At 43.2% G+C, this 15,149-nt stretch overlaps 1 long non-coding RNA gene across 1 annotated transcript; it reads right to left on the reverse strand.

Moving 5' to 3' along the window:
- Positions 1-13,467: 13,467 nt before the first annotated feature.
- Positions 13,468-14,814, reverse strand: LOC124699454. Its single transcript, XR_007001398.1, has 2 exons — positions 14,669-14,814; positions 13,468-13,845 (listed from the first exon to the last, which is right to left on the reverse strand). It is a non-coding gene; the product is annotated as an uncharacterized LOC124699454 (long non-coding RNA).
- Between the last annotated feature and the right edge of the window lie 335 nt (positions 14,815-15,149).

Genomic DNA, 15,149 nt, shown 5'->3' on the forward strand with positions numbered 1-15,149 from the left:
TCAGCAGTTTTAGCAGTTTCAGGTAATTTTGCGCGCTTTGCACTAGGAGTAGAAACATTGCCAACACCAATTATTTTATTATTGATAGTAGGAGGTGCAGCAACATGTGGAGCATTAGCATTGCTAGTGGTAGTGATAGTCAAAACTTTAGCTACATTTTTCTCTTTAGCTAGGTTTTCATTTTCTTCTCTATCCCACCTAGCACGCAGTTCAGCCATTAATCTTATATTCTCATTAATTCTAACTTGGATGGCATTTGCTGTAGTAACAATTTTATTTTTAATATCCCTATTAGGCATAACTTTCGATTTCAAAAGATCAACATCAGAGGCAAGACTATCAACCTTAGAAACGAGAATATCAATTTTATTGAGCTTTTCCTCAACAGATTTGTTAAAGGCAGTTTGTGTACTAATAAATTCTTTAAGCATAGCTTCAAGTCCAGGGGTGTATTCCTATTATTGTTGTAAGAATTCCCATAAGAATTAGCATAACCGTTACCATTATTATAAGGATATGGCCTATAGTTATTACTAGAATTGTTCCGATAAACATTGTTGTTGAAATTATTATTTTTAATGAAGTTTACATCAACATGTTCTTCTTGGGCAACCAATGAAGCTAACGGAACATTATTAGGATCAACATTAGTCCTATCATTCACAAGCATAGACATAATAGCATCAATCTTATCATTCAAGGAAGAGGTTTCTTCAACAGAATTTACCTTCTTACCTTGTGGAGCTCTTTCCGTGTGCCATTCAGAGTAATTAATCATCATATTATCAAGGAGCTTTGTTGCTTCACCAAGAGTGATGGACATAAAGGTACCTCCAGCAGCTGAATCCAATAAATTCCGCGAAGAAAAATTTAGTCCTGCATAGAAGGTTTGGATGATCATCCAAGTAGTCGAGTCCATGGGTTGGGCAATTTTTAACCAAAGATTTCATTCTTTCCCAAGCTTGAGCAACATGTTCATTATCCAATTGTTTAAAATTCATTATGCTACTTCTCAAAGATATGATTTTAGCAGGGGGATAATATCTACCAATAAAAGCATCCTTGCATTTAGTCCAGGAATCAATACTATTCTTAGGCAGACATAGCAACCAATCTTTAGCTCTTCCTCTTAATGAGAAAGGAAACAATTTCAATTTAATAATATCACCATCTACATCCTTATACTTTTACATTTCACACAATTCAACAAAATTATTGAGATGGGCAGCAGCATCATCAGAACTAACACCAGAAAATTGCTCTCGCATAACAAGATTCAGTAAAGTAGGTTTAATTTCAACGAATTCTGCTGTAGTAGCAGGTGGAGCAATAGGTGTGCATAGGAAATCATTATTATTTGTGGTTGTGAAGTCACACAACTTAGTATTTTCAGGGGTGGCCATTTTAGCAGTAGTAAATAAAACAAACTAGATAAAGTAAATGCAAGTAACTAATTTTTTTGTGTTTTTGATATAGAGTGCAAGACAGTAAATAAAGTAAAGCTAGCAACTAATTTTTTTGTGTTTTGATATAATGCAACAAACAAATAAGTAAATAAAATAAAGCAAGACAAAAACAAAGTAAAGAGATTGGGAAGTGGAGACTCCCCTTGCAGCGTGTCTTGATCTCCCCGGCAGCGGCGCGGAAAAAGAGCTTGATGGGGTGTAACTCACACGTTCGTTGGGAACCCCAAGAGGAAGGTATGATGCGCACAGCGGCAAGTTTTCCCTCAGAAAGAAACCAAGGTTTATCGAACCAGGAGGAGCCAAGAAGCACGTTGAAGGTTGATGGCGGCGGGATGTAGTGCGGCGCAACACCAGAGATTCCGGCGCCAACGTGGAACCTGCACAACACAACCAAAGTACTTTGCCCCAACGAAACAGTGAGGTTGTCAATCTCACCGGCTTGCTGTAACAAAGGATTAACCGTATTGTGTGGAAGATGATTGTTTGCAAGAAAACAGTAAAGACCAAGTATTGCAGCAGATTTGTATTTCAGTATAAAAGAATGGACCGGGGTCCACAGTTCACTAGAGGTGTCTCTCCCATAAGATAAAAGCATGTTGGTAGAACAAATTACAGTCGGGCAATTGACAAATAGAGAGGGCATAACAATGCACATACATGTCATGATAAATATAGTGAGATTTAATTGGGCATTACGACAAAGTACATAGACCGCCATCCAGGCATGCATCTATGCCTAAAAAGTCCACCTTCAGGTTATCATCCGAACCCCTTCCGAGTATTAAGTTGCAAAACAACAGACAATTGCATTAAGTATGGTGCGTAATGTAATCAACAACTACATCCTTAGACATAGCATCAATGTTTTATCCCTAGTGGCAACAGCACATCCACAACCTTAGAACTTTCTGTCACTGTCCCAGATTCAATGGAGGCATGAACCCACTACCGAGCATAAATACTCCCCCTTGGAGTTACAAGTATCAACTTGGCCAGAGCCTCTACTAATAACGGAGAGCATGCAAGATCATAAACAACACATAGGTAATAATTTGATAATTAACATAACATAGTATTCTCTATCCATCGGATCCCGACAAACACAACATATAGCATTACAGATAGATGATCTTGATCATGTTAGGCAGCTCACAAGATCCAACAATGAAGCACAATGAGGAGAAGACAACCATCTAGCTATGCTATGGACCCATAGTCCAGGGGTGAACTACTCACTCATCACTCCGGAGGCGACCATGGCGGTGAAGAGTCCTCCAGGAGATGAATCCCCTCTCCGGCGAGGTGCCGGAGGAGATCTCCGAATCCCCCGAGATGGGATTGGCGGCGGCGGCGTCGATACGTCTCCGACGTATCGATAATTTCTTATGTTCTATGCCATATTATTGATGATACCTACATGTTTTATGCACACTTTATGTCATATTCATGCATTTTCCGGAACTAACCTATTAACAAGATGACGAAGTGCCGCTTGTCTGTTTTCTGCTGTTTTTGGTTTCGAAATCCTAGTAACGAAATATTCTCGGAATTGGACGAAATTAAAGCCCAGGGGCCTATTTTCTCACGAAGCTTCCGAAGTCCGAAGGAGAGACGAAGAGGGGCCACGGAGGGGCCACACCATAGGGCGGCGCGGCCCCCCTTGGCCGCGCGGCCCCGTGGTGTGGGGCCCCCGTGCCGCCTCTTGACCTACCCTTCCGCCTACAAATAGCCTCCGTGACGAAACCCCCGGTACCGAGAGCCACGATACGGAAAACCTTGCGAGACGCCGTCGCCGCCGATCCCATCTCGGGGGATCCAGGAGATCGCCTCCGGCACCCTGCCGGAGAGGGGAATCATCTCCCGGAGGACTCTACGCCGCCATGGTCGCCTCCGGTGTGATGAGTGAGTAGTCTACCCCTGGACTATGGGTCCATAGCAGTAGCTAGATGGTTGTCTTCTCCCCATTGTGCTATCATTGTCGGATCTTGTGAGCTGCCTAACATGATCAAGATCATCTATCCGTAATTCTATATGTTGTGTTTGTCGGGATCCGATGGATAGAGAATACTATGTCATGTTAATTATCAAGTTATTATACATGTGTTGTTTATGATCTTGCATGCTCTCCGTTTCTAGTAGAGGCTCGGCCAAGTTTTTACTTTTAACTCCAAGAGGGAGTACTTATGCTCGATAGTGGGTTCATGCCCGCATTGACACTCGGGACGAGTGACGGAAAGTTCTAAGGTTGTGTTGTGCTTGTTGCCACTAGGGATAAAACATTGATGCTATGTTCGAGGATGTAGTTATTGATTACATTACGTACCATACTTAATGCAATTGTCTGTTGCTTTGCAACTTAATACTCGGAGGGGTTCGGATGATAACCTCGAAGGTGGACTTTTAGGCATAGATGCGATTGGATGGCGGTCTATGTACTTTGTCGTAATGCCCAATTAAATCTCACTATACTTATCATGTCATGTATGTGCATTGTTATGCCCTCTCTATTTGTCAATTGCCCGACCGTAATTTGTTCACCCAACATGCTTTTATCTTATGGGAGAGACACCTCTAGTGAACTCGTGGACCCCGGTCCATTCTTTAATACTGAAATACAAATCTGCTGCAATACTTGTTTTTACTATTTTCTCTGCAAACAATCATCTTCCACACAATACGGTTAATCCTTTGTTACAGCAAGCCGGTGAGATTGACAACCTCACTCGTTTCGTTGGGGCAAAGTACTTTGGTTGTGTTGTGCAGGTTCCACGTTGGCGCCGGAATCTCCGGTCTTGCGCCGCACTACATCCCGCCGCCATCAACCTTCAACGTGCTTCTTGGCTCCTCCTGGTTCGATAAACCTTGGTTTCTTTCGAGGGAAAACTTGCTGCTGTGCGCATCATACCTTCCTCTTGGGGTTGCCCAACGAACGTGTGAAATACACGCCATCAAGCTCTTTTTCGGCGCCGTTGCCGGGAGATCAAGACACGCTGCAAGGGGAGTCTCCACTTCTCAATCTCTTTACTTTGTTTTTGTCTTGCTTTATTTTATTTACTACTTTGTTTGCTGCATTATATCAAAACACAAAAAAATTAGTTGCTAGCTTTACTTTATTTACTGTCTTGTTTGCTATATCGAAAACACAAAAAAATTAGTCTACTTGCATTTACTTTATCTAGTTTGCTTTATTTACTATTGCTAAAATGGCTACCCCTGAAAATACTAAGTTGTGTGACTTCACTAGCACAAATAATAATGATTTCCTATGCACACCTATTGCTCCACCTGCTACTACAGCGAGAATTCTTTGAAATTAAACCTGCTTTACTTAATCTTGTTATGCGAGAGCAATTTTCTCAGTATTAGTTCGATGATGCTCGCTGCCCATCTCAATAATTTTGTTGAACTATGTGAAATGCAAAAATATAAAGATGTAGATGGTGACATTATAAAATTAAAATTGTTCCCTTTCTCATTGAGAGGAAGAGCTAAAGGTTGGTTGCTATCTCTCGCCTAAGAATAGTATTGATTCATGGACTAAATGCAAGGATGCTTTTATTGGTAGATATTATCCCCCTGCTAAAATTATATCTTTGAGGAGTAGCATAATGAATTTTAAACAATTAGATACTGAACATGTTGCTCAAGCTTGGGAAAGAATGAAATCTCTGGTTAAAAATTGCCCAACCCATGGATCGACTACTTGGATGATCATCCAAACCTTCTATGCAGGACTAAATTTTTCTTCGCGGAATTTATTGGATTCAGCTGCTGGAGGTACCTTTATGTCCATCACTCTTGGTGAAGCAACAAAGCTCCTTGATAATATGATGGTTAATTACTCGAATGGCACACGGAAAGAGCTCCACAAGGTAAGAAGGTAAATTCGTTGAAGAATCCTCTTCCTTGAATGATAAGGTTGATGCTATTATGTCTATGCTTGCGAATGATAGGACTAAGGTTGATCCTAATAATGTTCCATTAGCTTCATTGGTTGCCCAAGAAGAACATGTTGATGTAAACTTCATTAAAAATAATAATTTCAACAACAATGCTTATCGGAACAATTCTAGTAATAACTATAGGCCATATCCTTATAATAATGGTAACGGTTATGCTAATTCTTATGGGAATTCTTACAACAATAATAGGAATACACCCCCTGGACTTGAGGCCATGCTTAAAGAATTTATTAGTACACAAACTGCCTTTAACAAATCTGTTGAGGAAAAGCTCAATAAAATTGATATTCTTGTTTCTAGAGTTGATAGTCTTGCCTCTGATGTTGATCTTTTGAAATCGAAAGTTATGCCTAATAGGGATATTGAAAATAAAATTGTTACTACAGCAAATGCCATCCAAGTTAGAATTAATGAGAATATAAGATTAATGGCTGAACTGCGTGCTAGGTGGGATAGAGAAGAAAATGAAAAACTAGCTAAAAAGGAAAATGTAGCTAAAGTTTGGACTATTACCACCACTAGCAATGCTAATGATTCATATGTTGCTGCACCTCCTACTATCCATGATAAAATAATTGGTGTTGGCAATGCTTCTACTCCTAGTGCAAAGCGCGCAAAATTACCTGAATCTGCTAAAACTGCTTGAAACTGCTTGTGATAAAACTGCTGAAATTTTTTCCAACCTTGGGGATGATAATCCCATTGCTTTAGATTGTAATGATTTAGATTTTGATGATTGCCATATCTCTGAAGTTATAAAGTTTTTGCAAAAACTTGCTAAGAGTCCCAATGCTAGCGCTATAAATTTGGCTTTCACAAAACATATTACAAATGCTCTCATAAAAGCTAGAGAAGAGAAACTAAAACTTGAAACTTCTATTCCTAGAAAGCTAGAGGATGGTTGGGAGCCCATCATTAAAATGAGAATCAAAGATTTTGATTGTAATGCCTTATGTGATCTTGGTGCAAGTATTTCGTTATGCCTAAAAAAGTCTATGATATGCTTGACTTGCCACCATTGAAGAATTGTTATTTGGATGTTAATCTCGCTGATAATGCTAAAAAGAAACCTTTGGGGAAAGTTGATAATGTTAATATTATGGTTAACAATAACCTTGTCCCCGTTGATTTTGTTGTCTTGGATATTGAATGCAATGCATCTTGCCCCATTATATTGGGAAGACCTTTTCTTCGAACCGTTGGTGCTACTATTGATATGAAGGAAGGTAATATTAAATATCAATTTCCTCTCAACAAAGGTATGGAACACTTCCCTAGAAAGAGAATGAAGGTACCTTATGATTCTATCATTAGAACAAATTATGATGTTGATGCTTCATCTCTCGATGTTACTTGAGTTACACTTTCTGCGCCTAGCTGAAAGGCGTTAAAGAAAAGCGCTTATGGGAGACAACCCATATTTTTACCTACAGTACTTTGTTTTATATTTGTGTCTTGGAAGTTTTTTACTACTGTAGCAACCTCTCCTTATCTTAGTTTTATGTTTTGTTGTGCCAAGTAAAGTCTTTGATAGAAAAGTAAGTACTAGATTTGGATTACTGCGCAGAAACAGATTTCTTTGCTGTCACGAATCTGGGTCTAATTCTCTGTAGGTAACTCAGAAAATTATGCCAATTTACGTGAGTGATCCTCAGATATGTACGCAACTTTCATTCAATTTGAGCATTTTCGTTTGAGCAAGTCTGGTGGCCTAATAAAATCCATCTTTACGGACTGTTCTGTTTTGACAGATTCTGTCTTTTATTTCGCATTGCCTCTTTTGCTATGTTGGATGAATTTCTTTGATCCATTAATGTCCAGTAGCTTTATGCAATGTCCAGAAGTGTTAAGAATGATTGTGTCACCTCTGAACATGTGAATTTTTATTATGCACTAACCCTCTAATGAGTTGTTTCGAGTTTGGTGTGGAGGAAGTTTTCAAGGATCAAGAGAGGAGTATGATGCAATATGATCAAGGAGAGTGAAAGCTCTAAGCTTGGGGATGCACCCGGTGGTTCACCCCTGCATATATTAAGAAGACTCAAGCGTCTAAGCTTGGGGATGCCCAAGGCATCCCCTTCTTCATCGACAACATTATCAGGTTCCTCCCCTGAAACTATATTTTTATTCGGCCACATCTTATGTACTTTGCTTGGAGCGTCGGTTTGTTTTTGTTTTTTGTTTTGTTTGAATAAAATGGATCCTAGCATTCACTTTATGGGAGAGAGACACGCTCCGCTGTTGCATATGGACAAATATGTCCTTAGGTTCTACTCATAGTATTCATGGCGAAGTTTCTCCTTCGTTAAATTGTTATATGGTTGGAATTGGAAAATGCTACATGTAGTAACTCTAAAATGTCTTGGATAATTTGATACTTGGCAATTGTTGTGCTCATGTTTAAGCTCTTGCATCATATACCTTGCACCCATTAATGAAGAAATACTTAGAGCTTGCTAATTTGGTTTGCATATTTAGTTTCTCTAGAGTCTAGATAACATCTAGTATTGAGTTTTGAACAACAAGGAAGACGGTATGGAGTCTTATAATGTTTACCATATGTCTTTTATGTGAGTTTTGCTGTACCGTTCATCCTTGTGTTTGTTTCAAATAACCTTTCTAGCCTAAACCTTGTATCGAGAGGGAATACTTCTCATGCATCCAAAATACTTGAGCCAACCACTATGCCATTTGTGTCCACCATACCTACCTACTACATGGTATTTATCCGCCATTCCAAAGTAAATTGCTTGAGTGCTACCTTTAAAATTCCATCATTCACCTTTGCAATATATAGCTCATGGGACAAATAGCTTAAAAACTATTGTAGTATTGAATATGTACTTATGCACTTTATCTCTTATTAAGTTGCTTGTTGAGCGGTAACCATGTTTCGGGGACGCCATCAACTATTTCTTGTTGGATATCATGTGAGTTGCTATGCATGTCCGTCTTGTCCGAAGCAAGAGAGATCTACCACCTTCATGGTTGGAGCATGCATATTGTTAGAGAAGAACTTTGGGCCGCTAACTAAAGCCATGATTCATGGTGGAAGTTTCAGTTTGGACACATATCCTCAATCTCATATGAGAATAATAATTGTTGCCACATGCTTATGCATAAAAGAGGAGTCCATTATCCGTTGTCCATGTTGTCCCGGTATGGATGTCTAAGTTGAGAATAATCAAAAGCGAGAAATCCAAAATGCGAGCTTTCTCCTTAGACCTTTGTACAGGCGGCATGGAGGTACCCCATTGTGACACTTGGTCAAAACATGTGCATTGCAAAGATCCGGTAGTCCAAGTTAATTAGGACAAGGTGCGGGCACTATTAGTACACTATGCATGAGACTTGCAACTTGTAAGATATAATGTACATAACTCATATGCTTTATTACTACCGTTGACAAAATTGTTTCATGTTTTCAAAATAAAAGCTCTAGCACAAATATAGCAATCGATGCTTTCCTCTTTGAAGGACCATTCTCTTTACTTTTATGTTGAGTCAGTTCACCTATCTCTCTCCACCTCAAGAAGCAAACACTTGTGTGAACCGTGCATTGATTCCTACATACTTGCATATTGTACTTGTTATATTACTCTATGTTGACTATTATCCATGAGATATACATGTTACAAGTTGAAAGCAACCGCTGAAACTTAATCTTCCTTTGTGTTGCTTCAATACCTTTACTTTGATTTATTGCTTTATGAGTTAACTCTTATGCAAGACTTATTAATACTTGTCTTGAAGTACTATTCATGAAAAGTCTTTGCTATATGATTCACCTGTTTACTCATGTCATCACCATTGTTATCATCGCTGCATCCACTACATATGTTTACAAATAGTATGATCAAGGTTATGATGGCATATCACTTCAGAAATTATCTTTTGTTATCGTTTTACTCGCTCGGGACGAGCGAACTAAGCTTGGGGATGCTTGATACGTCTCCGATGTATCGATAATTTCTTATGTTCTATGCCATATTATTGATGATACCTACATGTTTTACGCACACTTTATTTCATATTCGTGCATTTTCTGGAACTAACCTATTAACAAGATGCCGAAGTGCCAGTTTCTGTTTTCTGCTGTTTTTGGTTTCAGAAATCCTAGTAACGAAATATTCTCGGAATTGGACGAAATTAAAGCCCAGGGGCCTATTTTCTCACGAAGCTTCCAGAAGTCCGAAGGAGAGACGAAGAGGGGCCACGGAGGGGCCACACCATAGGGCGGCGCGGCCCCCCCTTGGCCGCGCGGCCCCGTGGTGTGGGGCCCCCGTGCCGCCTCTTGACCTACCCTTCCGCCTACAAATAGCCTCCGTGACGAAACCCCCAGCACCGAGAGCCACGATACGGAAAACCTTACCGAGACGCCGTCGCCGCCGATCCCATCTCGGGGGATCCAGGAGATCGCCTCCGGCACCTCGCCGGAGAGGGGAATCATCTCCCGGAGGACTCTACGCCGCCATGGTCGCCTCCGGTGTGATGAGTGAGTAGTCTACCCCTGGACTATGGGTCCATAGCAGTAGCTAGATGGTTGTCTTCTCCCCATTGTGCTATCATTGTCGGATCTTGTGAGCTGCCTAACATGATCAAGATCATCTATCCGTAATTCTATATGTTGTGTTTGTCGGGATCCGATGGATAGAGAATACTATGTCATGTTAATTATCAAGTTATTATACATGTGTTGTTTATGATCTTGCATGCTCTCCGTTTCTAGTAGAGGCTCAGCCAAGTTTTTACTTTTAACTCCAAGAGGGAGTACTTATGCTCGATAGTGGGTTCATGCCCGCATTGACACCTGGGACGAGTGACGAAAAGTTCTAAGGTTGTGTTGTGCTTGTTGCCACTAGGGATAAAACATTGATGCTATGTTCGAGGATGTAGTTATTGATTACATTACGCACCATACTTAATGCAATTGTCTGTTGCTTTGCAACTTAATACCGGAGGGGTTCGGATGATAACCTCGAAGGTGGACTTTTTAGGCATAGATGCGGTTGGATGGCGGTCTATGTACTTTGTCGTAATGCCCAATTAAATCTCACTATACTTATCATGTCATGTATGTGCATTGTTATGCCCTCTCTATTTGTCAATTGCCCGACTGTAATTTGTTCACCCAACATGCTTTTATCTTATGGGAGAGACACCTCTAGTGAACTGTGGACCCCGGTCCATTCTTTAATACTCGAAATACAAATCTGCTGCAATACTTGTTTTTACTATTTTCTCTCGCAAACAATCATCTTCCACACAATACGGTTAATCCTTTGTTACAGCAAGCCGGTGAGATTGACAACCTCAACTGTTTCGTTGGGGCAAAGTACTTTGGTTGTGTTGTGCAGGTTCCACGTTGGCGCCGGAATCTCCGGTGTTGCGCCGCACTACATCCCGCCGCCATCAACCTTCAACGTGCTTCTTGGCTCCTCCTGGTTCGATAAACCTTGGTTTCTTTCTGAGGGAAAACTTGCTGCTGTGCGCATCATACCTTCCTCTTGGGGTTGCCCAACGAACGTGTGAAATACACGCCATCAGCGTCTCTGGAAGGTTTTCCGTATCGTGGCTCTCGGTATTGGGGGTTTCGCGACGGAGGCTTTAAGTAGGCGGAAGGGCAACGCGGGGGGCCACACGAGGGCCCCACACTACAGGTCGGCGCGGCCAGGGCCTGGGCCGCGCCGCCCTAGTGTGGCGGCGCCTCGCGGCCCCACTTCGACTCCTCTTCGGTCTTCTGGAAGCTTCGTGGCAAAATAGGACCCTGGGCGTTGATTTCGTCCAATTCCGAGAATATTTCGTTACTAGGATTTCTGAAACCAAAAACAGCAGAAAATAGCAACTGACTCTTCGGCATCTTGTTAATAGGTTAGTTCCAGAAAATGCACGAATATGACATAAAGTGTGCATAAAACATGTAGATATCATCAATAATGTGGCATGGAACATAAGAAATTATCGATACGTCGAAGACGTATCAGTCGCCTCCCCTACGGCGCAGCTCCTGCTGCGCGCGCCTCCTCTCCTTGCGTTCGGCGGTGGCCAGACGGTGCCGTTCCCGCCGCGCGTCCTCCTCCGCCCTCCCCTGCTGGGCCGCCTGGAGGGAGAGATCGACGGCGCGACGAATCTGCACCTCTTCGCGGGCACGGGCGTCGTCCTGGAGCTTTTTCTCCGACTCGAAGGACTCGACGAGCGCGCGTTGCTGATCGGCCGTCTCGTCCGGGTGCGGCCCGTCGTCGTCGGACCACTCGAACTCGTCGTCATCGTCGTCCTCCACCTCGGTCTCCTCCGCCTCGGCCTCCTCCTCCTCCATTGGCGCCTCCTCCTCCACATCTGTTGGCGCCTCCATCATCGCCGCCGCCAACACGGCGTCCTCCGCCGCCAACTCGTCCGCCCGCCTCCCCCATAACGCCCTCAGCGCCGCCTCCCGCTGATGACGCTCCTCCGTCGCCAGCTGCTGCTGGCGCTCGATCGACTCCCGCCGCCGGCGCTCTATCGACTCCCGCCGTTCACGGTATAGCGCCTCCCGCGCTGGCGCTGGCGCTCGTCAGCCCACCGCTGCTCCATCTCCGCCCGGTACCGGCACCGTCGCGCCTCCTGTCTCGCCGAGGCGTCAGACACCGCAACGGTGGCGTCCTGCTGCTCCTGCCACGCTGCTGCCGCCGCGGCCTCGCCAGCAGCGGGGCCATGGGCGCGAACGCCGCCGGATCCGCCGCTGCGCCGCCTCCCGCTGGCTGGCGGGCCTGCTGCTGCATCGCCTCCCGCCGCTGCTGACGGTGTGCACGCCATCGCTCTTCCCGGGCCGCTGCTGAGGGGTCGGTGTCGACCTGCGTTCCCGGGACTGCAAGTGGAGGGGACGGCGGTGGAGGGAAGTGGCCAGCGCCGGGGCGGTTCGCCATTGCTACTGGTGGTGGAGGAGACGGCGGTGGAGCGACGAGGGCTGTGTTTGTTGCCGGCGGGGTGTGGTGGCTACCGTTGCCGGGAGACCTTCTATAGACGCCGGCGTCGGGAAGAAAGCGCGGGAACAGGCGAGAAGAGGCGGGAAGATCGCGCGGGAACGGGCGGTGGCGTACGAACGCCGGCGACGCGTGGAGGCTGCGCAGCACCGACGAGACGTCTCGCCTGCCCCTCCGTCGCCATTAAGGCAAAGATGCCGCCGTGTGTCACTGCGCGCGAATAACTTCCGTCGCGAGGTAGGCGACGGTTAGGTTAAAATTAATTGTGCCGCTGACGGGTCGGCCCCGCCACTCCCCGCCTCGCTTTTCGTTGTGTCCGGCGTCCCCGGAGCGTCCCCTGTGGGACGGGGACGGGCTCGGGGCGCCGGACACCGTATCGGGCCGCACCGGACAAAAAAGGGCTTTGGGGGACGCGACTAGAACGCATTTTCTGTCCGGCGCGCCCCAAATCCCTTTGGGGGACGCTTTGGGGGACGCGGCTGGAGATGCTCTAACCTGTTGTCTTGTCCGGGCTCTATAGAAAGAGTGGACGGCCGATCTACGTCGCGCTAAAGCCAGAGATCGATCGGTGCCACGCCGACGCATCGATCTCGCGCGTTGATTGGCGAGAGTGAGATCTAGCTTAGTTGTTGCGGCATCGGCATGCCTTCTCTGTCAACGATCTACGTCAAATCAAATGAACTAGATTTAGATGTGCGCCTTGGCGCACGATCCCGTGAAAATCGTGTTGGTGTTTATTTTGTATAATCACGATTAAATAAACTGCCAATCTGAAAATACATTTATTAGGTTTTACTGGAAGCAATTAAGATAAAACCTCAGTAACGCCTGAAGCTCATGCTCTTATTTAGTAGTTAGCAGAAGCAATTAGGAGTGGCGGCCGTCTTTCACATTAATAAACATTTTGAAAAGACAACAACCAGATACTCTGGCGACTTTCACATTAATAAATATTTTGTAAAGACAACAACCAGATACTCTTAACAAAACATGAGTGTCACACATACACAAATGATATTTCAGCACCTAGTAAAATACTATGTTAAGCATACAACTTGATATAGAGAATGTAGGGAAATATATCACACATAACATGAACAAATGCATATAGATGTTTCACTGGTCTCCACTTTAGATGTACCAAACGACTATAAATGGAATAACACATATTCTTTGTAGTCCATGGAATGTGAAGAACACAAAACAAACATCCATGATAAATTAATAACACTAAAAGCTAAGGCTCCTGGAAAAAAAAAGCAAAGCTTGAATCAAAGGCTGGTATCACGTTGAGCCTCAAACAAACAGCTATGCTGACCTTCTCAAAGCTATATGGACAGAGAAATGAATTGGCATCTGCATGATAACATTATAAGAAGGCACATATTGTGAAATGGAAGATAGCGATGGCCGTAACAGAGATATTGATGAACTTGTTGGCTGCCATATAGCTCCAACCTGTTAATAGTGGAGGAAAATAGAGTAAAATGGAAAATATATGAAAGTTGCAAGTCTCCTGCCAAAGAGGAAACAAATCATTACACATTGCATATTATCGTCTTTTTTTGGTATTAAGAGGAAAACCAAGTGATGCAAAAAGAGAGTCAGACTAAAGTTAAAAGAGAACATAGTCACATGACGTTGCCGCATAGTTGATGCACAAAAGAAGAGAGACCGACGATGTTTAGATTGCAACTACGCGGGTACATTGACATTGTATAAAAGGTTTATACTATTTGGATAACCCAATTTGCTGGCCATAATGACTGACTAAATCGGGCGCCTTGGCACACGATCACGTGAGGCTTATGTGTAAGCGGGAAAATACTATTTTGTTTAGGTTTCAAAAATCGTTGCAAACCATAGTAAATCACAAACCAAGAAACAAATATTCTATCATAGAGATCCGGAAATAGGTACTCATTAAGCTACTATTAATATTGTTCCAAGCCTATTATATAACATAGCCGACAAAATTCATTGGTGCATTCTATGGAAATCTTTAGACCATTAAAAAGTATCAGACCTTTGACAACTCCAGTAGAAAGTTAAATGCATTCAGTAGCTTGAAAACTTTAGACCATAAAAAGTGTAGTTGGATTATCACCCAGTGGATATTATGGATCGGAGGGAGTAAAATTTTACAGTACGGGTAGATTTGCAACAATATTTGGATACACTTGGTAAAAATGATGGGTCTGGCTCGTTTATAAAAACAGAGGTATTCAAGCAACATGAAGGAGAAAACAAAAGATGAAAGAAAGCTATATGGAGGACTGACCATTAGCAGCATGTGTAGCTTTGACTTCGTGCTTGGCCACCAGACGTGACACCGAGCCCCCTGCGTCAATGAATCTAGGCTTGAAACACATGCAAGGAATGTTGAGGTACGAAGAACTGAACCAATCTCGTCACGGGTAGAAGAGTTTGCCTAACGTGAAGAGAAAGCTAATAACTTCTTAGACGTGTCTAATTGGACTGATGACATACATGATTTGGAGGCACATGGATTTGACCCCATCAAGTTCCTGTAGATAACGGCACGGAATATCTAATTAAGGTAAAATGAAAAATCCTTGAAAATATGAGTTAACTCAACACACACGGCTTACCACAACATAAATTTGTCCACGGAAATTGGATCAAATGGCTCAAGGTCCATTTAACTTTCGAGAACAGAGATAACTTTGTTATTGTCCTGTCTCTTTAAACAACATGGAAATAATATACAATTCTTTAAAAGCATAGTTTGTAGTCAAATT

This window comes from Lolium rigidum, chromosome 3, assembly GCF_022539505.1.
Source record: "Lolium rigidum isolate FL_2022 chromosome 3, APGP_CSIRO_Lrig_0.1, whole genome shotgun sequence".
Taxonomy (NCBI): Eukaryota; Viridiplantae; Streptophyta; class Magnoliopsida; order Poales; family Poaceae; genus Lolium; species Lolium rigidum.